The sequence below is a fragment of the Thermobia domestica genome, chromosome 17 (genome assembly GCF_964235325.1).
Source record: "Thermobia domestica chromosome 17, izTheDome1.hap1.1, whole genome shotgun sequence".
Classification (NCBI taxonomy): Eukaryota; Metazoa; Arthropoda; class Insecta; order Zygentoma; family Lepismatidae; genus Thermobia; species Thermobia domestica.
Genome location: NC_137470.1, coordinates 19,927,529 through 19,952,594, shown reverse-complemented (window position 1 = coordinate 19,952,594; position 25,066 = coordinate 19,927,529). Strand labels below are relative to the sequence as shown.

General features: G+C 37.3%; 1 long non-coding RNA gene across 2 annotated transcripts in view; it reads left to right on the top strand.

Moving 5' to 3' along the window:
• The window catches only part of LOC145673832 (uncharacterized), a 164,481-nt gene that overhangs the window by 46,165 nt on the left and 93,250 nt on the right, over nucleotides 1-25,066 (top strand). For both annotated transcript variants that reach the window (XR_014128827.1, XR_014128826.1), the window contains exon 4: nucleotides 2,821-3,085. This is a non-coding gene — a long non-coding RNA (uncharacterized LOC145673832). The remainder of the gene's footprint in view (nucleotides 1-2,820; nucleotides 3,086-25,066) is intronic.

The following is a 25,066-nucleotide window of genomic DNA, read 5'->3' as shown; positions in this document are numbered from 1 at the left end:
ACGTTAATAAGATTAGTTATTACCTTAGTTAGGGACGTGAAGTTTTCGTTTTATTTTATCCCTGAAATCGGTGTTATTTTTCGCGATTTAATATAAGCAAATAGGTGTTATTTGCTTTATTTTGTAATGGTTTCGAAAAACAAGTATATTGTAAACATAAAGAAAGTGGTCTGTGAAAGCTAATTAAAATAAAATATAATTTTAAAATTAAAGGAAAAGTTTTAAATTTTGGCATCTTAAATTTACAGGAATAAATTATATTTTTGGATTTACCATCTGGAAAAAAGTGGCTCGATACCCTTCCTAAACTTCGATTTATTTAATGTATGATTTGAACACATATATCGACTAAAAACAACATTGCAGTGTTTCTTAACGTTTTCTCCACTTAAAAAAAAAAAAAAAAAAAAAAAAAAATCAATTCACTATGTATGGTAGTTATCTAAAACGCAATTCACATCATTATCAACTCACATTTTCACGTAATGGCGAATTTATAGTTTCTTCAATGTTTCCTATTTTTCAAAGGACAAAATTGTCAATATTTCCACCTTCTTTTCTTTAAGGTTGTATTCTGAAAGTATCTTTCAGAATCAACGTTGGAAGCTGGCAAAGATATTGCTTCAAGAGCACAGGCAGCAAAATCTTAGGGGGCAAACATTCACTAACCAACCGGTCTAAAAATAACAGGGCTGACGGTCTTCCGTGAATCACATTTTATTGCAAAGGAAACTTGTGTTATTTTATTAGTATTACCGTCCAACATGACGATTTCGCGAATATATCATCTTATGCAGTGCATTTCGGTGTTATTTTTTTAAAAAAGTAACAAATTCGCGTTATTTCGCGATTTCAAAACACCAAATGCGGCCTTCTATCATATATTTAGGTGTACCTACAGAGTTTACTTTGCCTTTTTCAAATTTTCGATGTTATCGTTAAAACGAAAACTTCACGTCCCTGCCTATAGTGAAGAAATCTGAACGTTGACAGAAAGTGAAAATAATTCGCTTAGAATATTCAATAGAATGATCTAGAGAAAAATATACAGACCATTAGTGCAAGATACGGTGATCTTACGTCCCGAGTAATTGGGATTGCTTCGTTTAGAGAACACAAATTTTGCTCCGATTTTTTAAAATACAACAAAGCCCAATGATGAATTTTGCTCAATTGATTATTATAGTACAGTACTTTGTGTCACTGACAACACAATTTGGAAAAAAAAAAAAGTCAATGTTACGTCTTTACAGTGAAGAGATAAGAGGAACAGGTTGACTGCTGAAAGAATTAAGTGTGTTCTGCTCATCTGTTTCAATTTTAGGAAGTACGAGGTGTGATCAAAAAAAAAAAAAAATACGGGGAATAATTTTATTAGAAGCAACGTAATGAGCTTACATGGAATTTGATTTAATCTCCTTCAAAGTACTGTCCTTGGCTAGCAATGCACTTAACCAACGTTGAATTCATGAATGGAAGCATTTCTGGAAGGCTTCTTTTGCAAGGGCGTTCAGTTGCTTTATCGTGGTCCTCTCAATGTCAGGAATAGTGTCAAAACGTTTCCTTTAAGCACGGCTTTAATTTTTGCGAACAGTCAGATGTCGCGTCATGTTATATCGCACGTCCGGTGGAAGACTGTTACAAGTCAAAATTACACATTTGTGGAAAGTTATTATTCTATCAAAATCGCTCCCTGGAATACTGGTATTTCTGCCATCTAGAAGTTAATCTTAGTTACGTTTATGCGAAAATACCGCCAGTTGGAGCTCGCTTCTCTGTCTCTGTTCTCTTTTGAGCGACGATAACTCAAAATTTCCATTTTTCGAATTGTAACACTCTTCCACCGGGTGTGCGATATCTGGTGAACACAGCCAATGTGGACAGACAGGAATAATTTTTCGGCCAAAAACTCGCGGACCAAAAGCAAGATGTGGCACGGCGCGTTTTCGTGGTGAAGAAGGATGCCATTTGTCCATTTAATCGGTGGTTAAAGTGCTTTCCACGGACCCATATGAGATGTTTAGTTCTTTGGAAAGCTCTCGAATAGTCATTCGCCTGTTTGAACAAATTATGTCTGCCACTTTTTGTACATTTTCATCTAGTTTTTGTTGCCAAAGTACGTATCAATCGTTACTCGTTATCAACCGACTCCTTGCCACTTTTGAATCGTTCATACCACTTGTAAACAGTCTCCAATGCTACCGCTTCATCGCCATACACTGATTTTGATTTTTCGTGATCTTCTTTGGCAAATTTTTGCAGCTTAAAACAAAACTTAATGTTGGCGCGTGACAGACAATCTTAACACGTCCTCACTCTTCTGCCTCTGGAAGCCAACTACCATTTCACAACTCGTTCGATCTCGACACTGATTGTACCAAAGCATTTATGCTACCGAGCTTACTAGTTGAAATGGATACAACATCGATAGATGGCGCTGTGCAGCTACATTCACCTTACTTTTTGATCATACCTTGTACAGTTGTAGCGACTTTAATATTTAAATAGCTACATAGTAAACCTGACTTACTGAATGTCCTAGAGACTTCAAACAAGTATGATATGAATAATCAGTATACGTAAATTGCTTTCAATAATTAATGACCTAATGACATTATTTTAGCACACATTTTCTTCTCACTACAGAAGACCTTAAAGTTTTGTTGTACTATATGCTCGTATGTAACACTACTTTATTATATTATCCAGCTACACAATAAGTGAACAATAAACGCCGTTTTCTTTCATATTTTCATTTTGTATTAACGTTTTACCGTGAATTTTTTAATTTACTCTTTTGTTTCTCTCTCTCACTTTCAGTTGTTGAAACCATGTTCACGCTAGTAGAAGTTGTACATGATGAAGTCAATATAACTGTGAACTCGATTAAATAATTCTAGTAGAAAATTTTACAACACATATAAAAGCACGACTGCAATGGGACATACGGAAAGGTGGAAAGAATGCAGGATGAAGGCGAGCCGAGGAAAGTCATAAGAAGAACAGTTTACTTAACAAGAAGTAGAAACGAAGTCCCAAAAAGAAATGTTTGGAAGATGTGAACGAAGATTTGGAAAAGATAAAGGTAATTGACAGTAGAACGATAATGATTAATGAGTAAAGAAAAATAGAGGCTGATAGCAGAAGAGGCTAAGGTTCATTCCGAGCTGTAGTATCGAGTGGTACATAGGTTGGTCTTATTAAATGTTTCTATATTTAGTGTTAAATAAATATGTATGCGGTTTGCAAATAATATAGTACTTGTTGGAGAATCTGAAGAGAAAATCAATAAGATGAGAAAGGACTGTGAACAATATAAGATGAAAGTAAATGTTACAAAGGTAAGAGCCATGGTAATAGGAACGAAGCGGCTGGTGTCAAATATACTGTAGAAGTAGGAGGGGAGCAAATAGAACAAGTGACTAGTTTTCGATACCTGGGTAGTATTCTTAGTAATGACATGAAGTGCGAACTTGAAATAAGAGCAAAGATAGGAATGGCGGAAGAAACCTTTAGAAGGAAGAAAAGTCTGTTTTGTGAGACCTTGAATAAAGAAATGAGAAGAAGACTCATGAAATGCTTCGTGTGGAGTATTGTACAGTATGGGTCAGAAACATGGACATTACGCAAAAATGATGAAAAACGACTGACAGATGTCGAAATGTGGGAATGAGGAAACTTAGTCGCGTCGAGCGCAAAACAAATGAGGGTGTTAGAGATGTGGGGAGAAACGAACATTTTAAATATTATTAAGAAGAGGAAGAGAAACTGGTTGGGACATTGGCTAAGAAGGAACTGTATCACGAGGGACATGCTAGAGGATATGGTGGCAGGAAAGAGAGAGAGGAGGCGAAGGAAGCCATAATTGATGGACGGTATCAAAACAAAACTTCGTACGTAAAGACGAAGAGGTTAGAAAGCATAAGAGACTGTGGAGCATAAAAGTTTTCCAGTTGCAGCAAGTGACCTGCCTATCATGATGATTATGGTTAAATATGAAATGCTGTTGAGGAAATAAAGGATAATATTTTTGCGTAAAATGAGTAATTCTTCTGAGACTAATCAACGTCGATGAGACACATTCTTTCCTGTCCTTTCTCTTTTGTAAAATGTACGTAAATACGATTTATGGCCTGTTTATTAGTACTTTTCTTTTAACTTCTATTATTTTGAATGTTTCCCGGTAATAAAGAGAGAGATTTAACATAGTCTGCCAGGTTAGTAATATTTCTACATCTCATGGCGAACCCATACAATGTTTATTTCTGTTATATACCTAATGTTCCACTCAAAAGTAGCTCCTAGGGTTCCCCCGTGCCTATATGGTTGACCGTACGGGACTTCGACGCGGAAGACCAGGTTTGATTCCCGGCGAGAGCTCATGTGGTTCGGATCCCACGTTAAGCCTTAGATCCTCGTCTAATATAGCCTCGCATCACTGGGAAGATGCAGAAGGTGAAGAATTGAACTAGATACATCTGTTTTAAAAATAATTTGTGACAATTAGAGTACCAAGACGAGGAAATTAATGCAGAAATTAAAGTAAGCTATTTCTCGAACTTCAAACTATGTTCTGCGTTAAAATTTCTGTATCGGCAGTAATTCTCAATAGCTGTTCGCGAACCCTTATGTATATTTCTTAGCGGGGAGAATATCCTCTGTATTACTTAGTTAAAATAACTTTCCTGTACTTACTAAATTAATTGCTGCAGTATAGTTTAGTAATTAATACTGCAAGGTATATTCGAATGGTTAATGCGTGTGCCTTATAGTTCAACTACTGATGGAGCTACAGAATTTTCGTATTGAACCAGCGTCATAAATGTTATTAAAAGGCAGAAATAATGCTGGTGGAAGCTAGTGAGCTTTCTGTGAATTGTGCAGTTCAACGTATTTTGTCTGTTGATCCTTTTAAAGGTTGTAGTGACAAGAAGCTCAAATTTAGTTTAATCCCGTGTTTATTCAAGTCTAGGTCAGAGACGCCACATGAAATACACGCTACATCACAAAATTGATCACATAAGCTATTGAACACATACGCCAACGGTCACTTTAGGCACACTTATCAGAGAAATTTATCATACAAGCCATATTCGCATTCGGTCATAGCAGCCACATCACGCAGAAGTTCTAAATTGTTCAAACAAACACCAACGAACACAGGAGCCAATATGTACAGCGTTATCAGCGTACATTTTTATTTTGCAGAATACTTTACCTCTTGAAAAGATTTATCACGTCAGCAACTCTCCAGTTTTACCCTCACTGTGCTGGCATAGATATAGAATGCGGGTGCCTCCATGTAACGACTACTTGCTGTTCTACAGGAATCTTCCGTCATATAAACTTCGTAGTAACTTTCCGCTGTGGGTTAAGTTTACATTAAGATCACTAGTTGGTATCTGTACGTAGTCATTAACCCTACTTCCATGGACGTACCCCTGGGCGGGCCCTCATACTTTGCTCTGTGCTGGACGGGGATACTTGCAAAGCTACCTAGTAGTAACGGCGTAGCACAAATTGGTTGCTTTCTGCAGTGGAACGACACTAACTGCCGATGGTAGTGTAAACTAATGCATTCTAAAGATTGGAAAGACTTAGAAACTTCTAACTCTGATGCATGAAAAGCAACACGGAATTATTGAGCATGTGTTTTCGTAGAATGTAGGACAAAATTTCCCGGACGAAATCCCCCCTAAAAGACACGTGGTAGGACATAACCCCCCCCCCCCCCCCCGTCAAAAAATGCGCTTAGGACAAATTCCCCCTGGGAAGGTAACTATTAATTAATTAATTAATTAATAATAATAATGTACTCATATAATTTAAGTTGACATCTTCACAGCCAGTACCGTCATATCTCCTCTATTATTCCAGAAAAATATTTTCCTTATTACGTATACTTTTTTCGCCTCCGAAGAAAATGATTAGCACACCGAAAAATTCGTGAAACATGCTGACCTAGCATTCACAGCAAGTCACACGACTATTCAAGCGTACTTTTCAAACTGCTTTAATATGTAGTGCCGTCATACAGTTTTACAAAATGATGGAACAAATAAAAGTATACAATATAGTGAATAAAAGTGAAAATATACATCTAATTTAAAAAGTAAAGGTACACTAATAAAATAATATAAAAATTAACATACATATATTCAGTATGCTATAACCAGTCACTACTTAATTATAATTGGGTCGTCCATTAAGTTTAATTTTGCCTCGCTAAGGTCTCTTAACGATTTCTTGCAATTTGACTGACACTTACAAGAAAATCTTCTAGAGACACTTCTCGCCCTTGATAGCTTTCACAGAATCTTTTCTAACGCCTCTGGTACCTTCGCTGATTGACACAAATGAAAAAGAACCCTAGTATTTCCGTTGCATCTCCAAATATTTCTTTCACAGTTATCGTAGCTGGTATATCAATATTCCCTATCACTCTCTTCGGTGCAAGATAGATGTTTTTAAAGAAAAATAATTGTATAATTCTTGAAATGTATAGTGTGAAGTTGACGGAAATCTCTGAGAGCAACTTCAAATATCCCTTCCATATACCATCTGTCTTGTTCCTGCAATAGCTGCAGAAACATACCTTGTGCAAAAATCAATATTTTGTTCGCACTTTCTAGACCATTATCATAAATGAGAAATCCTGCACTTCCGTCCCCGTCGTGGTCTACTATTGGTCAATTACAAATTCGTGTAAGGAATCCGGTCCATATAGGTACCTAACAGAACGTTGTCGCCTAAGTAACAGTTTCACACTTTCCTCTTTAGGCAAAAATGTCATGGCTTCTTCAATGTCCCTTTTAGACTTTCTCCAAATATTACTGCAGGGACTTCATGAGACGAACCGGCACGTTTCTTCATACTGTGTTGTTTCGTGGAGACCTGAGAGTTAAGCAAACAGAAATTATAAACTGTCTTCAGTCAGATTAATATATTCAATGAAATGATTATACCAAATAAAAAAAAAAAAAAAAGTAATACCCTTCTGCTGTGGCCAATATGGACGTATAGCCTATGTTTTCACTCCATTGAATACCCAAATTTCTCAACCAGAAATGAAATAATCGCCATAAAATCACACTCATGGGTAATGTGTAAATACAGTTAAAAGAATAGGCACTAATTGTAGAAGGGATGCTTTTTCCCAGAGATTCGCTGTCTACATAGGTACAAATAAACAACATATAAATATAATCTTCGTGCCATCCGGCAGACGGTTATGCCCAATGGATTTTAAAACCTTAGTCACCGCATTATCCGATGTTATTGCTCCTAAACAATTTTCCATTTTGTTCCGGATACAAGTTCAGCAAATATTATCGTGCGTTTTTTTTTTTTTTTTTTTTTTTTTTTTTTTTTTTTTTTTTTTTTTTTTTTTTAAGTATATTGAACAGAAGGGCTTGAGGGAGTAATGGAGACTTCATTAAAAGTTACTTTTCAGGTAGGAATTTTGTCGTAGGTGCATTTTTTCACGGGGCGATTATGTTCTACCGGGTGTCTTGATATTGAGTAAGAATTATTACCATTTTTACTAAGAAAGACTTTCAATAATGAAGTTACTATATATGACAATTTTATCAGCATGTTATTTAATCAATTGTGAACCATTCGAGGTCGTCAAAGAACCAGGTCAATTGTGAACCATTTAAAGAAGTCAACAAGTGGAAGAATACCATCTTGTTTGTGAATATCTTAATTGTGTTCTGTGACCCGTACTATGTATTTATGGGTATTTTGTGGTTTATAATTAAAAGAAAAATAAGTTAAGTACAGAATGAAACAGTTCTTTCCTCTTCTGCCTAATGACCCTCTAGCACTTTGTAAAACAATTTTTATGTAATCTTATCTTTAGGTACAACAGGAATTCCTGTTCTGCCTAATTTTCGCAAAAGGGATATTTCAATTTGAGGGAAATTTATTAGTACCCATTTTCTCTTGATTTTCAAATAGCATTCCAGAAACCTTTAAATTAAGTTCTCTGAAATGAGAATATGTACACTGTAATTCATTACGAAAAATCAATCATGCTCAAAAAATTTACTTACTATATGATCTTTCTTCAGCATAAACCTCCCGTGAAAAATTTCTCAAAAAATTGTTCTTTGTAACGTAAGTTTTGCAGTAAAAACAGTCCTAATGTGCCATACACTATGGTGCAGTAACTATAGTCTGCTATGAGTGTAAGATTAAAAATCTAGACTTTGCTTTCTTTCAATGTTACTATATTAATGTCTATCAACTCATATTTGGTAAGATTTTTTCTCATGGCTTATTTCTTTCATTTTATGACCATTAAGCAGAAAACTATAGCATAATAAAGGTTTTTGTCATATATGACTCTGTCAACAAGGAGGTAAATTTTATTTGAATTTGAAGCTAAATTTGCATGCACTTTATTAGTGGAAAGGCATTTAAGAAGTAATACCTAATCATATTTATAAAATAGCTTCGATTAAATGCCTGTAATATAGTATAGACAATTGAATTTACGTATAAGCTTGCAAAATTCAAAGTGCTTTTAAAAAATTAAGATTTATTTTATATTTTCTATATTAACTAATTCTCCCTTTTTCTTAATTAGTGCTCTCATATATATATATACAAGGGCGGATCCAAGGGCAGGTATACACTGGATAAAGGGCAAACTATGATTTAGCCCCTCTCTTGATCATATCCTGGAGATATATATATATATATATATATATATATATATATATATATATACACCAAAACATCACTTACAGCCAAACGCCCTTACACCAAAACAACGTCCTAGACCCATTTGAAGTATATTGTAATAGAATCAATAAGTGTAAGCAAAAAAAATCAACATATATCTCCAGACTACTAATGTGATATACAATACATAACGTATGCGGAAACCAACACATATTCATTCAGGGATAAAGCTAACAAGTTGTTTTTATGGGGGGCATGACTCAATTTGTTACTAACGAAGGAAGAAGAACGTTATATTCAACTTTGTGTAACTTGACAAATAGTTATTGGAAAACTATTAAGAAACAGGCTAAGGATAAAAATCGGAAAATTACCCATACCGTAAAAGAATGGTTATCCGTAATTGCTTATATAATATGCAACCTAATATGTTATGTCGTATTGTTCCAATTCTTATATTTGTGTTACTATTATTCTTAATATTTCAACTTCTGTACGAGGAAATGTTGACTGATTTACCTTAATATCAAAAGTCACTTTTAAAAAAATACAAATGTTTCTATTACTACCTTTAAGAATTTTCCAAGTAATGACAGAAAATTAATCCACGTTTTCGCAAGAGCAGTTATATGTCTTTAGCTATGTTACTGTTCAGTTAGTTGCACGCTCGCAACAAGAAGGATAAGATCTCTTCGGTAAAGTTGTAGATGGCCAACATATATCGCGTAGATATACTCGTAGTAAAAATAATGGTGATCTATGATTGCTAATTTCACTTCAGAGAAGCTGAGATGATATAAGAAAATCAAGAGGTCCAGAAAGCAACTGCAATTGTCGGGAAAATAATTAGTATTAAGTTCCCTTAAATCTAAATATCCCTTTTTCCAAAAAATGAGGAAGAAAGAGAGTTTGGCAGGACAGGAATTCCTGTTCTGCCTAAAGATAAGATTACATAAAAAAAACATGTTACAAAGTGCTGGAGTGTCATTAGGCAGAACAGAAAGAAACCTAATGAAATAACGTATAATTTTTTTTAAAAAAAAAAAAAAGGCTTTGAATTCAGATCCCAGACTGACTCCCACTCAAAATTTTAAAATTCAAAAAAAGACAGTAATACTTAAGAGATAAAAAGCAAAGAGGGTATTCTGTTGAAACTATCCGGGCTAGAAGCGGCTCTCTTACGTCGTAAGCAAAATTCTGGCAGGCTAGAGTGGAGAGATTATTATTATTATTATTAAAAAGAAAATTAGTGGATTATTCATTTAAGTGATTCGATTAACAAGCAAGATTTTTACCATTGGATATTTCAGAGAAGAGTAAATTTTTAATTAGCTAGATAAGACTAATCTTGCGGTTCTTTCTTTCTTCTCTCTTGCAAGTTTGCTAATAGTGCCTCACCTGCATCTCATTAAAAGCTCACTTTGCCTCAACTGCACCTCATTAAAAGTTCTCTGTGCCTCAACTGCACCTCATTAAATCTCACTGTGCCTCACCTGCACCTCATTAAAAGTTCACTGTGCCTCACCTGCACCTCATTAAAAGTTCACTGTGCCTCACCTGCACCTCATTAAAAGCTCACTTTGCCTCACCTGCATCTCATTAAAAGCTCACTTTGCCTCACCTGCACCTCATTAAATCTCACTGTGCCTCACCTGCACCTCATTAAAAGTTCACTTTGCCTCACCTGCATCTCATTAAAAGCTCACTTTGCCTCACCTGCACCTCATTAAAAGTTCTCTGTGCCTCAACTGCACCTCATTAAATCTCACTGTGCCTCACCTGCACCTCATTAAAAGTTCACTGTGCCTCACCTGCACCTCATTAAAAGTTCACTGTGCCTCACCTGCACCTCATTAAAAGTTCACTGTGCCTCACCTGCGCTTCATTAAAAGTTGACTATTCTGACTAAAAATATTAAAAGGACCGCGGTGGCTCAGTGGTAGAGCGTTCATCTCTGGTGCTTGGGGTCCAGGGTTAGATCCCAGCCCCACCAAGTGAACTTTGTGATGGACAAACACCGTGTGCGTGTATTTCCTCGGGGTTCTCTCGTTTCCTTCCACTTTCTTCATTCCACCATTTCATTCATTTCTCATCATCAGGGTCTTTTTTAGCCTAACCGGCATAACCGTGGGACGTAAAACTCAAAGATTTCATTTCATAAAAATATTAAAATGCTATTGGTTCTAAAATGTTGATGACAGATCTGTCCCTTGAGGAAGTGACAGAAGCTTCATTAAAAGTTACATTTCCGAGGGGGGGGGGGAATTTTGTCCGGGAAGATATTGTCCTAGTCGCATCTTTTCACGAGGGGATTATGTCGTACCTGGTGTCTTTTGGGGGGAATTTGTCCGAATACCATTTTCGTATCCATTGGCGAAAGTTGTCAGTGGCTTATAATTCGAACTTTCTGGCTGATATAGCTTCCATGCAATGTGGGTATGACTGAAATGTGATGTCTGGTTCCTCTAGTAAATGTTCCTGTCGGGAGCTCATGTAGATCGAATCCTACGTTAAGCTGTAGAACCGTCTCATATATTCTCGCTTCTGAAAGGGATGCTAAACGCCAATTGCAATTGATATTTGCCCTATAAGAAAGATAATTAAGTAATATATTAATTACCTCTGTTCTCATTAGCACGAAACTAGTTTGGTGTGTTCGAATATTTATACGGCCCAAATCAGTAGCGTCATTTTACCATTATTTCGGGAGGGCAAGATTGTCCAGCGACAGAGAAGTTTTTATTTATTTATTTATTAAGTATGTTATTTTTCAATTTAATAATTATGTATTTCTTAAACTCTAGAGAGTCAATAGATTTGAGACGGTATCATTAAAAATGTATTAATATATATCCTGGCTTTTGACATAATCGACTCCACTACCTTCAAACATTGTATTCTATAGGTAACATTGCATTCTTGAGTGCAAGTTACTATCGAGTCACTGAAAGGTGGCCTCTGACAGATAGCTGCACATGTTGTAAACAAAACGAGAGGGAGGATTGTTCGCCAATCACAGCAGTATTCTTTCACGCCATTTCTAAGCAACGAAGATCACTGACCCCGGTAATTGAGACGACTTGCTAAACGTCTTAAGTTTATAGCCAGAGCTGCTGTCTCTGTTGCGGAACCTCTGGCAACAGCGCCTTCAATACTTCACGTGCTCTACGCAACTGTCAGAAGCCACCTTTCCTTGCGTACACAGTAACATTAGGAGTGCATAAGCGTTATAGCTGTAAAAACATTTTATGAAAAAAAAAAAAAAAAAAAAAAAACTTGCCTCCAAAGCTGTGCTAGGTGCACAAAAAAGTAATTCTCTACTATGGTGCACATTTACAATAGAGATTCGAATAAAAATTCATTACATACCTGTACTCTACCTTTTGTTCTAGTCGAGTCTTATTACCTTTAACGGTCATATCTTATGGGTGACGTTGTATTGCTCGGTGCAGGTTAATTTTATGATGAGACAGTCGTTATAGCTATAACGTGTTTTATGAAGTAAATAAAATATTCGTGTGGAAAACTCACAACAACCTATGCTAGAGCTATCACTACCAGCAAAATTTATCTTTATTCCGGTTCAGGGCAGGGCAAAGCTACTGGAACCACATAATAGTAGCGCATGAGTGCAGCGTTCAAATTTGAATGCTCTACCACCAGGAATCGAACTCCAGACCACGTGCATCAAAGGCGCGCACAATCCACTAGACCAGACTAGTGTTGTAAAGGCCTGAGAAAAAACCGGAAATTTTGGGTAAAAAAACAGTTTTTACCGTTTTTTTCCCGAGCTTGGAAAAAAACCGAAAAATTAGGAAATTTTGAAATTTCCGAATATTTTACTACATTATGCTTTTATAATGAAAATTATTTTATATTTACTAGTTTACAGTTAAGATAATTGAGTAGTTATCTTTCTTGTATTAGAATAGGGAAATTTTGTGGCAAGAAATATATTTGTACATCTCCTTTAAATTTAGCACAGTGATAGAATGGAGTTATGGCTACAAAAGATTCTAAAATATAACCCTAGTTAGATTAATTGATATAGGCGCATTTAAATTATCTTAAGTAATCTTATAAAGTTACCGTTTTATGACAGGGAAGTGTTGAAAAACAGAACCAGAATAATTTTTGTTAATAGCAATATGTTAAAATCAAATATATATTTTTATGCAGATACGTATGTTCCTTGTGCTGTGTAAAATTTCTGGAAATTTTGAATCCATTAGAAAAATTCTTTTGTTCGGAAATATTGGCAAAACCCGGAAAATATAATTTAAAAATTATTTCTTCACCTGATGCTAATCTTATTTGCTGCAATGTGTCTGCAGCATATATACAGCGTATTTCGCTAGCTGGAAAAATACTTAAATCAACAGCTTTTAATTTTTCTTTTTAGTTGTCTGATTCCTGATAAAAATCCTTCGTTATTATTTGTGTATTTTTCGAACAACTCTAAAAGAGAGAGAATTTTATTTACATATACACACATACACCGCACAACTCTGAAAATTTGAGCAGCGACAAATATATTAAAGAATTTAACATGTGAAACTTCCGTTCGTTATTATTAAAGACTAGCAGAATACCCGTTCTTCGCACAGAGAGAATACGTTTCATTTTGGGTATAAAGGACAATAAAACTGTCACCAATAAACTTAGGGACCCCAAAAGCTATGAATTCGACACAAGTATTAGTCATTTTCAAGTAATTTTACATGCCACGCTCCCCCTTTACGATACGGACTGAATTTGGATTTAAACGGCATCGGAAGTGTCACTGTTCATCTTAGCCATCCCGAAAACTATGGTTTCGACATTAATATCGGCCACTTTCGATCATTTTTATATATCCACCCCTTCTTCCCCAAAGCTGCGGCGCTGAATTTGGATTTAAACAGCATTGGAATTGTTATTGTTCATCTCACGACCCATAAACCATAGGTTCGACACTAATATCGGTCATTTTCGATCACTTTTATATATATTTCTCCCCTCTCCCCCACCCCAAGTTACGATGATGGATTTTGATTTAAACGGCATCGGAAGTGTTACTGTTCATCACAGCAACTCCCAAAACTATGGATTCAACACTATTGTGCTGCCAAAATGTCTTGAGCCGTGGCAAAAATGCGAACTAAAACTCTCACGCTCGTGTTGAGCCAATAAGCGTTCAGCTGTTGCTAAGCGAGAGAATGTGAGTGGAGTTCCTTCAGCCGACAGCAGCGCTTGCGACGGAAAACTAGGGATCAAGTCAATGTGGTATATGTATATTATCGATCATTTTCGATCATTTGTATATATATATATCTCCCCTGCCCCCATTTCACGGTACTGAATTTGGATTTAAATGGCATTAGAAGTGTCACTGTTCATCTCATCGACCGCGAAAACTATGGATTCGACAATAATAGTCTATCAGCCATTTTCGATCATTTTTAATATATCACTACCTTCCCCCACCTGAAAATTTCGGCGTTGAATTTGGATTTAAACTGCATCGGAAATGTCACTGTTCATCTCAGCGGCCCTGAGAACTATGGATTCACACTAACATCGATCATTTTTAATCATTTTTATATATCTCCCCCTTCCCCCAATTTGAAGGAATACATTTGGATTTAAACGGCATCGAAAATGTCACTGTTCACCTCAGCGACCCCGAAAACCTATGGATTCGACACTGATATCGGCTATCATTATATATACCCTTGCACCTCCCGTAAATTGCGGGCCTGAATTTTTATTTAAACAGCATGGAAAGTGTTACTGTTCATCTCAGCAACCCCGAAAACTATGAACTCGACACTAATATTGGTCATTTTCGATCATTTTATATATGTCCCCTACCCTTCCCCCAAGTTGCAGTGCTGAATTTGAATTTAAGCTTCATCGGAAATGTCACTGTTCACCTTAGCAACCCAGAAAACTATGGGTTCGACACTAGGATCGGTAATTTTCAATATATATCCGCACTTCCTTCCTCCAAGTTGCACCTTCAAAGTGAAATGGTAAAATCCATCTCAGGCCCGAACCTTATCTACAAAATATGTTGTAAATTTTTATCGAGATCAGTCTGGTGGTTCAAGAGTTGCTATGTTACAAATATAGTCACTTTCATTTTTATACATACTAGCAGCGTTCACCCCGCTTCGCTGCGGTCACCCCGGAACGCAATAAACTTTGTTACTTAGATAATTTTTACTTTTTCGCTTTCAAGTGATATGATAAAAACCATAGAAGATTGCAGTAAATGTTAACATTATATCGCCTGTCATTTATGTTAACCCGCCCCGCTTCGCTGCGGTCACCCCCGAACGCAATAAACTTTGTTACTTAGATAATTTTTACTTTTTCGCTTTCAAGTGATATGATAAAAACCATTATAACGCCTGTCATGTATGTTAACCCGCCGAGTGACACGGTCATGCGGGTTGCATATACATACGTTTTATTTTTATACCTATGATGAACTAACAAAGGATTTGTACGTAATGGACACCTGAATGGTCAATTATCTCAAGACACTGGTAATTGAAAATTAAAGTGATATGATAAAAACCATCTAGGGTCCAAATCCTAATAACCCCCCAAAAATGAAAGAAATTGGTTCAGCCGTATTAGCGTGATGAGCGGACAAAGGATTTGTACGTTCTCTTTTATATATATAGATAGATAATTTGTCGCACTAGAAAACACGTGTTTGTTTACATACAAAATTTTGTACATAAAGTTTATATTAAAGTCTGTATTTCAATATTAAATAATAGTAATTATATGTCATAACATGCGCGCCGACTACGTGGGTGCTCCGGGGCGCCGACACCCACACAAATAATCTTATGGGTGGGGCGCACTCACAAGATTTTTAGTTTGGACCCGGGTTTGAACCCGTTTCTCTTGCGTTTAAGTCAGCCATGTTACCGACTGAGCTAGGTAGAGCAGCCCAACTTATCCTTATGGTACCGGTATAGTTTGCTTTTTCACAGCATAGCCCTTTATTTCAGTGTTCATAAAAGATTTTAACCAAAAACAAATCTATCATATATCGAGACTTCCCTAAAAAATGTAGGCTAACACGTCCCGCCATTGGTATGCACCACAGAAATTTTGGGAAGTCGGCACCGTTGTGTCTTAGTGCATGAGTGTTACTGAAATTTGCCTACTGCTCTTTTTTTTTGAGAAGTAATTTGGTTAAAATTAACAAAATTTCACCAGATCAAAGAAGACATAAAGAACTACGTTTCATTCTAGAGCCCTATTTGTTGCAATATAAACGCTTCGTGATAGTAGATGTGTATGCAATTGTAAACGTTCTGTAATTAATGCACAACCAGGAGTAAACGACGAAAAGGCACATAAAGAAAATGAGTGTAGACTATTAATTTTCAAGAATAATTACAAGAGTTTTATTTTCGAATGCTTCTTTTTTTAAAATATTCACAATATTCATATTTCTCAACTTATATTTTTCACGCGTTTGAAAAAAAAAAACTGTTCCATTACTAGTAGAACTAACCTAATACAAAGATTTTTGTTATTTTCCCAATTTTTCCGGAAAGAAACCGGAAAAAACGGTTTTATACCAGCAGGTTCAAAATTTCCGGAAATTTTACAACACTAGACCAGACGGAGAACTTAATGGATGGTGATGCGTATATATTTACATATATACCAGGTATATCAAAAGTCTGGGTCTGTAAGCCAACTCTGTTATGACTAAAGATACGTGTACAAAGAAATGGAAAGAAAGGAAAGTTGTTGGAAGTTGGTCGTTTTCAATCTAAAATGGAGAAATGTTTCCAAACGCATTAACCGTTTGAGTCTTTAGCGCTTTATAGAGCGCTTTAACACTATAAAGCACCCTGTGTTAGATGAAAAAGCAATGTTGCCAGTTTAGTAGGTTGTTTCCTTGGTCGCTCACCATACCGAGAATACAGCATTGTCGGAAAATGAAATTAAATGAAATGAAAATGTCTTTATTGAAGCGGGCGAGGTTCAGCCATAGCTGCTCTACCACCTAACCCTAAAATCGTTATGCGGTTTTCTGGGTTGCGTGTCCTTATGTTTCGTTCGAACAGCCTGCTGAACTGGAAACACTGGTTTTTCATTTAACATAGAGTGCCTTACCAGTGTGGAACCCAAGTGGCCTATATATATGTATTTGAAGGAATAAATCGCATATTTAATTTTTGTTGCATTCTAATTTTTTCACTACTAGTTACGTTTATAATCAACCGAGAATAATACTTCTTCCTATTATTCTCCCTTTGTTACCCGTTTTGGAAAACATTCCACGATAACTCGTAAATATTATTCCGTTTTGATGTAGTGCAGTACATATGCTATTTAGGATTCCCACACAATCCTTACTGCTTAGAGCACAAACCAGTAAATTGTGTAGGAGTAAATTAACCCGTCTCGAGTTAAAAATGTATGTTTATTTATTTATTTATTTATTTCTAAATACGATATTTAGGATTAAAAATCACTTGTTATAGTTTAGATTCAAATTGGTGAAGAGTAAGAATGAAAAGATTTAAAAGAATGAAAAGAATCGCAAGCTCCTACAATTCACAGTTTCATTAGTTTATCATATTATTTTCAAGAGCAACCGCGACTGCACTGAGTTGCTTGAGAAAGTAGCTGCTAAAGTAACTAACCTACCAACTCTATTTCCTATGGAACCCTGAGGTTGAGTGTCGCGTTCGTGAAAGCTCTTCATTGGCTTTTATCCTTGGCTAACTGGATCCAGTTTCTACTTTGTATTATTTCTGCGAGATCCATCTGTCCTCCCATCTACGCTTAGGTCTTCCTAATGGACGATTCCCGATTGGATTTCCGGTCAGAATTTGAAACCGTTTTTACTCTTTCATTCTGGCTATATGACCTACCTACCTGAGCTTCCTAGACTTTATGACCCTAATAATGTTTGATAAACGGTATAAATTAAATATTCTTCATTATGAACTTTCCGCCATTTTCCGTTCCCGTTCATCTTGCGTCCGAATATTTGTCTCTGGATCTTGTTCTCAAATACACTCAGTTCTTCCTTCAGAGTAAGCGACCATGTTACGCAACCATATGGAACAAAAGATAATGAACAAAGTAGCTGCTACTACAGTCATATAGAGACACTTATTTGTTGAGAGATTGCTGTCCTGCTTACTACGACGAAAATGCGTTAGTGTATCTTATTTGAAATTTACGACAAAGGTTAACGGGACACACAGAAGAAGATGGCGCGTTAATACGGTGGTCACTCCAATCTCCGGGTTTAATCTGCTGTGTTTTCTTATGGAGATTTGTGAAGGGTCCTGTCCATGTGCTTCCTTTCTCTGAAAGTGAAATGAAATCTTGTTTAACATCCTATGATTATGTCTCTTAGGCTAAGGGAGACGATGATTAAACAAGTGAGTGTGATGATAGAAGAATTGATGGAATGGAGAAATTGGAGATAACGGAAGTACCCGGAGATAACCCATGGACACCACAAACTTACTTGGTCGGGGGTCGAACCAGGAATACTACGCACCAGATAAGCGCTCTACCACTGAGCCATCGCCCCCAATCCCCATGCTTCCGTTCTCTGTCAAGCTCCAGGATCTTAACAATGTACCACAGCTGCAAAGGCTCTGGTAGACTGTGATATGCTGGCATGTATGTAGGACTTAATGAATTATCTGTATGCTGTATCGGCGAAGGTGAACACGTATAACATCTGTGAGATATGGAATAAACTTGATAAGTGTATTTGTATATCAACAGAATGGCATATCTTATGCATTGCGAAGTTTGCTTACTGCAATTTTCTTAAAGGTTTGACTGACCTAGAAAACTTAGGGATTTCACAAGATGCTAGTTAACAGTTTTTTTTTTAACATACAGGGGGACAAGAAATAACCCGGACGAATGTTTGTTACCATATATTTATTAAACTGGAAGAGTTTTGCAAAACAGCACATAATATCAAGAGCATGGATATTTAGCAACAGCATGTTCAGCTGGTTTCGAAGTTTCCGCTCTTGGCAGCGATACAGAGGTCCAAACTTGCTTTCAAACGTTCGGTGATGGGCCGCAGGTCCTCGGGCGACAATCAGTTCCACTCACAACTCAGGGATTGCTGCAGCGACTCCAAACTTTTGTGGCATGTAGTGCCTAGCCTTGCCTCCAAAACCGATCACACACCGTAGTCCATGGTTTGAGATCCGGCGAGTAGGACGTCCATTTCCAGGACGAGATGAAGTCCGGAAAATGGCTTCTGTATCCGTCTTTCGTCCGTTTCACCCTGTGGACCGCCATGGAGTCTTGCTGGAAAGTAGATTCCGTATCGCCGAAGTCTCGCTTGGCCCACGTTCTCGAAAACCTCGTGGTGGTACACCTCTTGGTTGATTTTAACCCCTTGATCCAGGAACACCGCAAGGGTCTCTCCGATTGCGAAAATTCCACCCCAGACCATGCGGACCTCGGATTTTGGCTTTGTTCGATGATGGTTGAGGTACCGCGAGCCTCTGCGGACCAGTTCCTCTCGTTTTGGTGGTTGTGTACCTGCTTCACAGTGAAGAGAATGCGTTCCCGTCGCTGATCTGCGGCCCAGCGATTGAGACGGCGGCATCGTTCGTGTCGCAGACCCTTCTTTTTGTCCGTGAGCAGTTGAACTTTGTGGAGCTTGTACGCCTTAAGGTTGAGCTCCCTTTTTGCCATTTTCCACACCGATTAGTGGTTGATCCTGGTTCCACGAGTGACTTTTCTCGCGGAGACCTTCGGATTTCGTTTTACTCGCTTTTTTATGATCTTACGATTTTTGGACGTGCTGACGATGCGCTTTCTTCCTCTTCCGGAATGGTCGCCTTCATGGCCGAGCTCCTGAAATCGCGAACTGCGTCTGAAACTGTCGTTTTTGGAACAACAAGCAAACGAACAATTTCACATTGATGCATTTCTTGACGTAATAGTTCCAACATTTCCCTGCGTTGCCATTCTAAAAAAAAAAAAAAAAAAAAAAAAAAAAAATCCACGTGCGGAAGCAGAAAAAAGCATTGTACTGGTACACAAGAATCCAACTTGGCTACAGCACTTATTTGGCTACAGGACACTACATTCCTGGCAGAATACGCCAAACTTTGTACGGGTTATTTCTTGTCACCCAATGTTCAAATATTCCGCTTGAGGAAAATACAAACATTCAGTTCTTTTTGGCAGTGAACGACATACTCTTTGAGAAATTACATTTCGGTGTCATTTCGTTCAGTTCGAAGTCATCTAGGGATTGATGTAGCGGTTTCCTTGATGAAACTTGGTTTACACGTAGGCCGCTATGTGAGATGATCATGCACCAAATTGTATTCCTGTACTCCCTGTAGTTTCAGAGTACAGGGTGGTAAAAAATGAACCAATTTAATGCTTTTCGTAGAACCTTGATAGCTTCAATTGGTCATATCTCCCGTAAATATTGAGCTAGAGAGAAAAAAAAAATACTATTTTCAAGAGGAAAGAATAGTCTACAAGATGTCAGGAACATTTATTTAAAAATGAAATATTTCCCGGGATATCCTGGGAAATTTTGGATCAGTGATATTTCAGGAAATGACCATTTGATTTCCTTAAAATTGCGTACCAAGGTAGCACCATATGTCCAACATAAATCTGCCAAATGTCAACTTCGGCCAAGAATGTGCCTGGAGTCTACAATGATTTTCGTGTGACCATGTCGGAGAGACACCTGGGGTGCCAATGTGGCAACTTACCAATTTGTCTTTAAAGTGTAACTGATCTAGCAGTATTTTTTTTTTTTTTTTTTTGGTGCAATCTGTAATTCAGTAATCCTGTTGGGATCTTCGGCACATTCCATTACCAATCGTAGTATATTGCATTGACCTAAATATGTGATACAGCTCGACAGATTCCTGGAACCCGTAAATTTCACTCTGTGGTTCCTGTGGCTCAAAGAAAGGTCGCAATGAGGCAATACTCTTCTAAACCAGACTTTAAGGAAGAGTTATTAATTGCAGCAGTTGGCTCACAAACTGGCATTACCATTGATAGAATCAGGGGCTTTGTTACTTGCACCTATGGTAGTTTCTGGTAGCTTACCTGTATTCTGCAAGTCGACGAGATACATGAAACAGCAAAGTTGTGTTTTTGAGACCTCATGGACCAGCACCTTCCTTTGTATATCCAGATATGTCACATGTGCTCTCACTGTCTGCTTGTGACATAATCTCTCTTGTTGATCCCATAACTGCAACTAGCCGTGCGTACACGCTCAGCAACAAAAAGATTGAAGAAGCCAGTCGACTATTTCAACACAGGCACTACCGACAATTGATCACTTCCAGCATGTCAGTAATAGCGAAATATTTCTTACACCTTACTTCACCAGTATTGACAAATTGGCAAGTTGCCACATTGGCACCCCAGGTGTCTCTCCCGACATGGTCACACGAAAATCATTGTAGACTCCAGGCACATTCTTGGCCCAAGTTGACATTTGGCACACTTACGCCGGACATATGGGGTATCTTGGTACCCAATTTCAAGGAAATCAAATGGTCACTTTCTGAGATATCACTGATCCAAAATTTTCCTGGGATTTACCGGAAAATATTTGATTTTCAAATAAATATTCTTGACATCTTGTAGCCTTATTCTTTCCTCTTGAAAATGGTTTATTATTTTACTCTCTAGCTCAATATTTACGGAAGATATGACCAATTGAAGCTAACAAGATTCTACAAAAACAATCAACTTTGTCAATTTTTTACCACCCTGTACTCTGAAACTACGGGCGGTACAGAGCTACAATTTGATGCATGATCATCTCTCGTAGAGGTCTACATGTGCACGAAGTTCCACCAAAATCTGACACCATGAGGTTTTGGGCTTGATTGGTTTCGCTTGGAATGACGCTTGATTTTTTTATTATAGTAGCATAAGAGTATGTTTGTATGAAGTAGCGACTCTATTCAGTACCGAGCATTGTTGCGGCTGCTGGAGGTGTTAATTGTTTTTAACTAATGATCCATGCTGTCTGTTGTCGTCTTGCTATTGGCATAATGAAAAGACTGATGAGCCTATAATTCAGCATCAATTTAATCTTAATGAATGGCGTGGCTATTGTATGGCATAATTTTTTTTTAGGTTTGCAAAAATAGTTTTTTTTTCTCAGAAACTACGCATGTGGATTTACACACTCTCATAGCATTTCCTTCAGCTCACGGAGATCTATCAATTGGTATATGTGTCATCTTTGGACATGATAATAGGTGTTCCATAAACAACGCAACTTTTGAGTGCATAATAATATACAAATTTATTGATGAAAAATTAAGTAATTTACATATTTTAGCAGTGTATGCTACCTGCGATTATGTATGAAATATGTCGTCACTTAAATGCCCTCCCACCTCTGGTGCTTGGGGTCCCGGGTTCGATCCCAGCCCCCACCAAGTGAATTTCGTGGTGGACAAACATCATGTACGTGGGTTTTCTCGGGGTTCTCCTGTTTCCTCCCACTTTCTTCATTCCACCATTTCATTCATTACTCATCATCACCGTCTCCTTTAGTCTAACCGGCATAACCATGGGACGTAAAACTCAAAGATTTCATTTCATTTCATTAAATGCCCTCCACGACTCTACAGGCAGTGTCGTTCTTTGGATAAAATTTTCCATAACTTTTCGGCATTTTGCACCTGTAGTTCGAAATAACACGCTGATCTTGGCCTTGAGCTACGGAAGCGATCATGATTTGTTGGTACCAAATTACAAGATGGGGTGGCCAATTCACGTCACCGTTGCGAGAAATTACCTCAGGCAAGGAACCTCTCTTATAACTAGTGCATAGAGCTCCTACCCGTACAGAAAACAGAGAACAGTCATGGCTATTTGGTGCTTCGTGACTACTAACAACAACAGATAAAAATCGTGTAAAGTTCAGTGCTGCCAACTTACTAGAACAGAAATGGCGGGCATTTCAAAAGTTGCATTCTTTATAGGACACCCTTTCTAATATGGGATTTACAAGTATGTGCGTAACAGAGCATGTGTGTCACGAACAGGAAGTGACAAACAAACATAAGTGGAATCCAGTAGTTAACAATGTACAAGTATTTTGCTACATATTGTAATGTAGCACGTGCTTGTGTTTACAAACATCCAACATGTGCTCCGATTTATAAACAACAACCACCATCTTAATATGGAGTACTGAAGTTGCAGACGACGGAGACAACAGCGACACTCCCAGTCACATGACGACGGGGGAACAGCAGCGCCATCATCTCACCGCACATATATAACAGCAGCACATATATAACCGAGAGGATTCCATGGACAGCTACCACAACCTGCGATTGGTCACCCCTTCTTTACATTGCCCGTAGCTCTAGTAGATACCTAACCCAAAGCTTCTAGTTTGCGTGGGAATTCTAGGCTTCCCTTCCTCGCGCTTAGCTTGCTCAGAGCTCTGTCGGGATTCCTAACCTCAATATCGTACCTTACTCGGAGTCATGTGACTCAACCCTCTCTGCTTGCTTCGGAGCTCTGTGGATATCCTGCCCTAGGCTGCTCCATCTATTACATTATTGTAGTATTTCTCTACAATACTGCTTATAGAGGATTTTTTATAATAAAAACCGGTAGTGGGAAACGATTCCGAACTGTTAATTTACTCTACCAGGCTCTACCTATCCCCACGCATGAAGAACTTTACAATATACAGTACATAAGTAAATAATTTCTTGCAGCAAAATAAAAGGGGTAAATTATTATTGACAACGAATGACATGTTTGTTACCGCTACGGTTTTTTTTTTTCGATTTTCTCGAAAACGATGCATGAGAAATTACCTACAAAAATGGTATTTTGTTCAGCTTGATGTGATCTGTCGGGTGATATATGTTTTATATGTGGACAATATCTTGGTTAAACAAAACTTTAAATTTGAGTTATGATAATTTATACTACATTACATTAACAACATTATGTATTGTCATCTTGCTTAGTACTATAATTAAAAAAACTAAGTGAGAGTATATTGCAGTGGCATGGTTCTGGTATATCAATTTTTAGATTTACAAAGAAATTCCTTTTCCCCCATCTTCTCGGAAACTACACATCAGATTTTTATACTGGCGCATATAATTTTTTCAGCACAGCAAGATCTATCGATTGTTTTATGTCTCATGTTTGGACCTTTCTTATTCGTTAAGCCCTAATAATATTGTAAAATTTGTTCCTAGATACATTTCAACGATCGAAAACTTCATCACTGGTTGAGACCGACGTCAGTAGTGTTAGATGTGTGGCTGATCATGAAGCGTACTGGGTAGCGTAGTGATTAATGTACCTGCATAATAAATAGGAGACCCGGGTTTCATTCTTAGTTCAGTTGTACAGTTTTCGTTTTTCAAGCCCCGGCTGGTGACGTAGTCCTAGAATTCAGCTCTGTTGGAAGAAAGGTGATGTGTTCGGGAACGACCAACCAACTGTACCAGATTCTAGCCCCAGTCGTGCTTCGGAGCTCATTTTAATAACAAATTCCGTCCTTCATAATCTTCATAACAAGGACGCAAAACTCAAACTCACCCTTCGAACTTCTTTGAATTTTAAGTTAAGCTTCAGGCAGAGAACTGTAGCATAAAACTCGGCTGTACATGGACCTACACTCCTTTTATTAACTGTGAATCAAACTATATTTTCTACAAAAAACATTAGGTTAGTGATATAGTTCTTCAATATATTTGGCCAATTACTGCAAAATTAATCTTCTCATGTATTTTATTCGTCCAAATACACGGAAATCGTTCTATATATATCATTTGAGTAGATCAGAGTTAGCCATTAATCGTACTGGCCGCGTTCAATTGGTCCTCAGCCCTCTTCGTTTGTACTCAAGCAGAGAATTTACCCTAACCTAGAGATGCAAAAAAGCCGGCTTTTTTGAATCATTGGTTTTTTGCACATAAAAAGCCGGCTTTTTTGGAAGAAACAACGAGAATTTTGGAAATTTTGGCTTTTTTCATTTTCATGATTTTCTGTTTAAATAGCTTTCTTATAGTATACTCTAAAGTTAAATAAGATTCCATGACCTAAATGCCATATTTCGCTCTGGAATTCACCATCATGATGGATGGAGCACATGGTTTATGAATTAAACAATAAAGTACGTAGTATTTGAGGGCAATTTTAGAAGCTATTTAACTTTATTTCAACTTCTGAATTATCGACATTTTATTCTTCTCTAGATCATTTCTTTTTAGTCATCCGTGTTTCACTTCTTAGAGCTTAGTACTGTAGCTTCTAGCACATAATTATACTTATGTTTTTCAATATATCAGAGCGTACTTCCACATTTCCGTTATACTGTAGC